This window comes from Leptonychotes weddellii, chromosome 12 (assembly GCF_054177405.1).
Source record: "Leptonychotes weddellii isolate Sample4059 chromosome 12, ASM5417740v2, whole genome shotgun sequence".
In the NCBI taxonomy this organism is placed as follows: domain Eukaryota; kingdom Metazoa; phylum Chordata; class Mammalia; order Carnivora; family Phocidae; genus Leptonychotes; species Leptonychotes weddellii.
In genome coordinates, this window is record NC_138380.1 from 52,240,336 (window position 1) to 52,248,367 (window position 8,032).

An 8,032-nucleotide genomic window follows, 5' to 3' on the forward strand; every position below is an offset into this window, starting at 1 on the left:
CTGGTTTTGCCTAAAGGAGCATGAACTAATTTACTAGAAGTCTACTTTTAGACACTTAAATCACTTTTATTGCTAAAGCCTGAATATGCTACTTTGGGTTTAGCCATGTAATGGCTTCATACAGTAAAAGCTGAAGTGCGTACTTCGTATTTATATATTTTTATCTCCAACTATGTTATCTAAGTATCTCTAAAAACAGATGATATTGCTGGAAATACAGTCTTTGCCATATAATTCAATCTGTATTAGGCTGCAGCTGGAAAAAAATGAAATTAACAAATAACTAATTGCTTTATTTCATTTCCCTCTTGTGTGTGTCAATTTCAGTAAAAGAGACCCTAGTCAGAGACTTGAGAAGATGTATAAAGAAAGGTGGGACAGAGGGGAACCTGGGCAGCTCAGTCAGTTAAGGGTCTGCCTTTGGCTCAGGTCATCCCTGGGATCGAGTCCTGCATTGGGCTCCCTGCTCAGCGGGAAGCCTGCTTCTCCCTCTCCCTCTGCTGTTACCCCCCTGCTTGTGTTCTCTCACTCTCACTCTCTCTCAAATCAATAAATAAATAAAAGTTAAAAAAAAAAAAAAGGTGGGACAGAGTGAAGATAAAAAAGTGGCTAACTATTGAAGTAAGTTTCTAAAGGAAGTAATTTAGGATAGAATCATGACATCAGTCTGTAAAAGCGTTAACCTTAGGAAGAACTCAGAGAAGATTTTCATATGGGGATAAGCCAATTTTGAATGTTCTTGAACTAATAGATCAGTAAATTTAATGATCTGTGAGAAATGAGTTGAAAAGCTAATTTAGAAGCTGAGCAAATAGGACATTTCAACAGACGGTGGTGAAAAATGCTAGAGTCCTTTTGAGATGAATTAAAAAAAAGTGCAAAACAGCGGTGAAGATATGGCTAAGTTAGAACAGTAGGAATTTGACATTTATGTGCTTTATTTTTGTAGTGACAACATCCAGTATTACACGGCAACCCAGGAGTAAAAGAAGACAAAGAAGTTAAGGGCTGGAGATTCTTCTGAGTGGTAAGCTGGAGTTCAACACAGAAGTGACCCCAGATTGACTGGCTGTGGATGACAGAGCAAGAAAGAACCAAAGGGAGAGGATGCAGGGGAAGATCATAGAGGTGCCAAATGCTAGAGATTAGGGACAGGGTTAGGAGCACGAGGACTGGAAGTGAGAGAGCAAATACTGGCAAGCTTGTGACCAATGATAGAGAACTTGGAGAAGTTAATCAAGATTCAAAAGCTGTTTTTGTCTGAGGATGGCCAGAAGTTGAGTCAGGTTGAATGTAACTGTAGTTGGTGGTTTTGTACACCCATTCAGAATCCCTCAATGGCTTATTTTTTAAAGAATTTACACTTCTTTGTAGGCCACTGGTCACTTTGCTGGTGTCCTTGTCTACTTCTCAGAGGAGGCTTGAGTCACATTTAAAAATGCTGGGCCTACGTAGTCCTTATGTCCCACATGCTGAACTCATCTTTGCTGAGTCATTTCTGGATTCAATAATATGCCACACTAGCGGCTTCCTGCACAGCCAAACAACATAAAAGTGAAGGAAAGTCAACTCTCTGCGGAAACCCTGACCAATGGGAAGTGAGAGTCTAAAGATGCCAGGCAGATAGATTTCCCTTTCTCTGTCTCTTTGGTTGCTATTTCAAATTAAGGCCTTTCTTTATAATCCTTGCAAAAAATTCCTGCGTAACAGAAGAACATACTTACTGAGTATGCTTCTGTGTCTTTCTGCAGTTGGTCGAGAAGGGAGGCAAGGGCAAGAGCCCTGGAATTCACAGCTTTGCAGCTCTCCTTCCCCTACTGTCATTTTTCCACTTCATCATTGCCCTAAGTTGGCACTTCGTCAGTAAAAAGCATTATAATCCTTGCCTTAGGCTCTGCTTTTTGTAGAACCTAGGTTAAGGTGAGAAGTTTTGGTGGAACCCTTATCATCACAAATGTGGATAGGATCAAAATGTAGGAGCATTCTATTAATCACATAGAAATTCTATTCATCAAATTTGGAGTAAGGTAGAAGAAATGGACCTAGAAGAATAAGGTGATTTACAGATGGCCATCGAGCATTAGCAACTTTCAAGACAAACAATGTGACATTGAAATAGGTTATTGAGAGTTTAGAAGAAAGGCTGAAAAAGTAGTGATCTCAGAGACAGAGTGCAATCCTAGTTTGAAGACATTTACAGTAATTACAGTATTATGGGACAAGGAAAATTACCCACAAGGATATGCACACATACCGACACAAAATCACACTTAGACATGACTTCATGAACATTTTTTTTTTAAAGATTTTATTTATTTATTTGAGAAAGAGAGAATGAGAAGGGGGAGGGCCAGAGGAAGAAGCAGATTCCCTGCTGAGCAGGGAGCCCGATGCAGGACTCAATCCTGGGACTCCAGGATCATGACCTGAGCTGAAGATAGTCGCTTAACCAACTGAGCCACCCAGGTGCCCTTCATGAACATTTCTGATGAACAAGTTTATTGTGTTTATTGAATAATTTAAAACTGATTTTTTTTTTGAGAGAGAGAGAGAGAGAGCACATGAGTGGATGAGTGGGGCAAGAATAGCAGAGGGAAAAGAAGAGAGAGAATGTTAAGTAGGCTCTATGCTCAATGCAGAGCCTAATGCGGGGCTCAATCTCACAACCCTGAGATCATGACCTGGGCCAAAATCAAGAGTTGGATGCTCAACCGACTGAGCCACCCAGGCCCCCCTCCTTTGTTTTATTCATCAAACACTTTACCTAGACCTATCATGAGACAGGCACTCTTCTAAAGTACTTAACATAAACAGGCAAATAAAACATCCCCTGAACTCTGCCCTACAGAATTTATATTCTGAGAGAAAAAAACAGAACATAAATAGTACACAAAAGAAGTAAATTCTGTATATTAAAGGCAGAAAGTGCTGTGGGATAAACAGAAATCAAGGAGATCAAGACTCTTGTAGGGATGGAAGTTAAAGGAAAAATGAAGGGGGGGAATCAGAGGGGGAGACGAACTATGAGAGACTATGGACTCTGAGAAACAAACTGAGGGTTCTAGATGGGAGGGGGCTGGGGGGATGGGTTAACCTGGTGATGGATATTAAAGAAGGCATGTATTGAATGGAGCACTGGGTGTTACATGCAAACAATGAATCATGGAACACCACATCAAAAACTAATGGTAATGTATGGTGATTAACATAATAAAATACAATTTAAAAAAGAAAATAAATAACTGCAAATAAAAGATTTCAGGGTGCTTGGGTGACTCAGTCAGTTAAGTGTCTGCCTTTGGCTCAGGTCATGATCCCAGAGTCCTGGGATTGAGTCCTGCATCGGGCTTTCTGCTCAGTAAAGAGTCTGATTCTCTGTCTACCCCTCCCACTGCTCGTGCTCTCTCTCTTCCCCTCCCTCTCAAATAAATAAAAACTTAAAAAAAAATAAGAATTTCAAAAAGTGAAGGAATGAGTCATGTGGTTATCATAAGGATGAAAATTACAGGCAGAAAATACAGCTAATGCAAAGGCCTGAAGCAGGAGTAGTGTTCTGAGAAATAGCAAGGAGGCTAAGGCAGCTGGATTGGATGGATTGGAGTGAGCAATGGGTACAGCGGTGAGGGACGGGGTCAAGTGGTAACAGAGAAAAGCTAGCTCTCTTAGGACTTGGTGGGCCATTACTGGCAGTTTGGCTGTTACTTTAAGGAACACTAGGAGCCACCATAGACTTTAGAGAAGAGAAAGGCCATAGAGTGACTTCTGTTTCATCATGATTATTCCGACTGTGGGCTGAAAAGAGACAAAAAGATTGCAAAGGCCAAAGCAGTAGCTCAGGTAAAATATGGCACTGGTTCAGACCAAAGCATGAGGGGAGGTGTTGGAGAAGAAACTCATTTCTGAGTACAACTTGAAAATAGAGCCAATGGGATGGTCTGGTTGGAAGTAGGATGTGAGAAAAACCAAGAAGTGAAGAAGTAACTCCAGAACTTTTGGCTTTATAACTGGAAAGATGAAGTTGCCATTAACTGGGATTTGGAGATTTTAGAGAAAAGAACAGAGTTTGGTTTTAAACCTTCTCAGTTTGGTAGGTTGTATGGATATCTAAATGGAAATAAAGGAGAAAACTAGGTAGCTGCATCTATAGAAGGTTTTTTGTTTGTTTTGTAAAGGGCCTTTTGTAAAGGACCAGGTGGTCAATATTTTATTACACTTTGTGGGCCAAATGTTCTCTACCACAACTACTCTGCCAATGAGCAGCTACAGACAATCTACAGAAGAATGGCCAGGGCTGTGTTTCAATAAAACTTCATTTGCAAAAACAGGTTGTAGCCAAATTTAGCCTGAGGGCCATAGTTTGCTAACTTACTGTTTAGAGTTTGAGAGAGAGGTCTGAATGAGAGAAATACATTTGGGAATTATCCATATATAAATATTTCTAAGGCCATGCTAATTTGATGTAATAACATCATTCTGCTTTATAAAAGCTTTAGGACAAAAGAATGATGTGCTATTAAGGACAAAGAAGGAGGTGGTTGAGTCAACAGGACGTTGAACAATCAGACAGAGATAGTCTCTCCTAAGGATGCAAAGAGAAAAGTACTACTAAAAACATTCTTGTAGGTACAGGCAAATCATCAAAACTTGGTAACTGATATGAGAACGATGACATAGAAACAGTATTTGGAAAACTGAGAGAAGGCTCAAAGGTTTCCTTGTGGTTTAGGTTTGCAGTTGTAACAGTGCAAGGGGACTGTCTCTACAGGATTAAGTCATTTTGGAAGAGAACAGCAGTGTTTCCCAACTGTCTTACTATTACCATCATTTCTCCTATGAAGTTTTTTAAGATTTTTTCTTCCTTATTGCAGCCCCCTATGAAACTTTATACCCAAGACACACTGTATGCATATCTTTATCTCCAGATATATAATACATGTGTTGTTTGGAGAGCCATAAGCCATTTTCTCATATTTTACTCCCCCTCCCCAAGAACCAATGCTCTCCCCAGCCAACTGGGAATGCTATTTCCCCTTTGAGAATGGCTGCTTTAAAGGATGGACTCCTCATTTCAAATGTACATGCTTCTAGGCTTTTTCTGAAATGCCCTGGTTGGCGGGGGTGGATTGTAGAAAGGTGTTGGAAGGCAAGATTAGGGGAATAGAGCTAAGGAAACAAAAGATTATTTTCCCCCCTTGTCATTGTTCTGCTGAAATCTAGTTTGACTGTGAAGCATAGAAATATATAAAAAAAGAAAAAAAGATAAAACACTTTTAACTTTGTATCTCATTTTTAGAGAAATAGATGGGGAAAAAGTGTGCCAGATAGAAATGGAAAATTTTAGATTTTAACATAATTGATCGTTAATATCACATCTAAAGATCAAATTAAATGTTCCTTCCACTTTATAAAGCTTAATCATCTACCAAGATCCTTTAAGTAGCCAAGATAAGTCTGAGTTATAAAATTAGTCTCACTCTGGTTTCATGAGATAGTCTAATGGTCTTAGTATCTCGGTTTCCAGGTTTGGAGCGGAGTGTTAATGACAATTTTGACACATAAAACCCACTGCAAGAACCTGCAGTGAAAAATGCTGTTTTAGTATTTCTTTGTGAATTATAACTATCTTGAATTGATCAAGCATTCTGTCTTTTCAGAAAAGATAGTGATTCTGAAAGCAGTTTTAAGGCAACTTCACAGCTTCTCAACGGAGGCCCTCCTCCAATCTTTCCACACTGGGTTTGGGGAAGAGGCAGAGACAAACAAGGCCCCACCAGGGCCGAAGGTGGTAGCAGAACTCTTAAGATCTGGGCAAACCCTGTGAATGAATTCTGAGGAAGAGAAATGAGTAACACTCGGATTTTTGTTTCTATAAAAATAAACTGTTGCCATCACTACGGTAAATTCCGATTAATTCTATACTCCATTTACATCTTGTGGCCAGCTCAAATTTTTATGTATGCTCTGTAATATTTAGTGTTATGTGATCAAACTGGTGTATATGAGGAAGTTTGGCTTTAATGAAAAAAAAAAAAGTGTTTGGGCCTCAGATTTTTATTCCACGAACTCCTTCGACACCCAAATTATCCTTAAAGTGTAATTGTACAAAGATAAATCTATATGTCTGCTTTTTTATCCAAAGGTGGTTATTGCAAAATAACAGCAACATGTTAATGGGGCATAAGGAAGCTGGAAGAAATTCCTAATGGTCACGAAGGGGGAGATTTTTCCCATTACCCATCAGCCACACTTCTCATATGCAACTTCCTTGTAACTTTTTTTTTTGCGTTTACTTTTTTATTTAAAAAAAATTTTTTTTATTAACATATAATGTATTATTTGTTTCAGGGGTACAGGTCTGTGATTCATCAGTCTTACACAATTCACAGTGCTCACCATAGTACCTACCCTCCCCAATGTCCATCACCCAGCCACCCCATCCCCCCCACCCCCCTCCACTCCAGCAACCCTCAGTTTGTTTCCTGAGATTAAGAGTCTCTTATGGTTTGTCTGCCTCTCTTGTTTCATCTTGTTTCATTTTTCCCTCCCTTCCCCTATGATCCTCTGTCTTGTTTCTCAAATTCCTCTTATCAGTGAGATCATATGATACTTGTCTCCTTGTAACTCTTATATAATACTGCTGTACATCCAAATAATGTTTATTGTTTTTTAAAAAGATGAATAACTCGGGGTGCCTGGGTGGCTCAGTCATTAAGCGTCTGCCTTCAGCTTAGATCATGATCCCAGGGCCCTGGGATCCAGTCCCACATCAGGCTCCCTGCTCCGCGGAAGCCTGCTTCTCCCTCTCCCACTCCCCCTGCTTGTGTTCCCTCTCTCACTGTCTCTCTCTCTGTCAAATAAATAAATAAAATCTTTAAAAAAAATAAAGATGAGTATCTCCATTTGTTGAAGAGACCGTCTTTTTTCCATTGGACATTCTTTCCTGCTTTGTCGAAGATTAGTTGACCATAGAGTTGAGGATCCATTTCTGAGCTCTCTATTCTGTTCCATTGATCTATGTGTCTGTTTTTGTGCCAGTACCATACTGTCTTGATGATTACAACTTTGTAATAGAGCTTAAAGTCCAGAATTGTGATGCCACCAGCTTTGCTTTTCTTTTTCAACATTCCTCTGGCTATTCGGGGTCTTTTCTGGTTCCATACAAATTTTAGGATTATTTGTTCCATTTCTTTGAAAAAAGTGGATGGTATTTTGATAGGGATTGCATTGAATGTGTAGATTGCTCTAGGTAGCATAGACATTTTCATGATATTTGTTCTTCCAATCCATGAGCATGGAACATTTTTCCATTTTGTTGTGTCTTCCTCAATTTCTTTCATGAGTATTCTATAGTTTTCTGAGTACAGATCCTTTGCCTCTTTGGTTAGATTTATTCCTAGGTATCTTATGGTTTTGGGTGCAATTGTAAATGAGATCCACTCCTTAATTTCTCTTTCTTCTGTCTTGTTGTTGGTGTGTAGAAATGCAACTGATTTCTGTGCATTGATTTTATATCCTGCCACTTTACTGAAAATTGGGCAGCCACATGCAGAAGAATCAAACTGGACCATTTCCTTACACCACATACAAAAATAGACTCAAAATGGATGAAAGACGTAAATGTGAGACAGGAATCCATCAAAATCCTTGAGGAGAACACAGGCAGCAACCTCTTCGACTTCAGCCGCAGCAACTTCTTCCTAGAAACATCGCCAAAGGCAAGGGAAGCCAGGGTAAAAATGAACTATTGGGACTTCATCAAGATAAAAAGCTTTTGCACAGCAAAAGAAACAGCCAACAAAACCAAAAGACAACTGACAGAATGGGAGAAGATATTTACAAATGACATCAGATAAAGGCTAGTATCCAAAATCTATGAAGAACTTAAACAACAACCAAAGAACAAATAATCCAATCAAGAAATGGGCAGAAGACATGAACAGACATCTCTGCAAAGAAGACATCCAAATGGCCAAGAGACACATGAAAAAGTGCTCAACATCGCTCAGCATCAGGGAAATCCAAATCAAAACCT

General features: G+C 39.4%; 1 long non-coding RNA gene across 1 annotated transcript; it reads left to right on the forward strand.

Annotated features, from left to right (window-relative positions):
* Positions 1 to 489: 489 nt before the first annotated feature.
* On the forward strand, positions 490 to 7,531 carry LOC145716411 (uncharacterized). The gene is made up of 2 exons (XR_014139047.1): positions 490 to 1,027; positions 7,479 to 7,531. It is a non-coding gene; the product is annotated as an uncharacterized LOC145716411 (long non-coding RNA).
* The last annotated feature ends 501 nt before the right edge of the window (positions 7,532 to 8,032 follow it).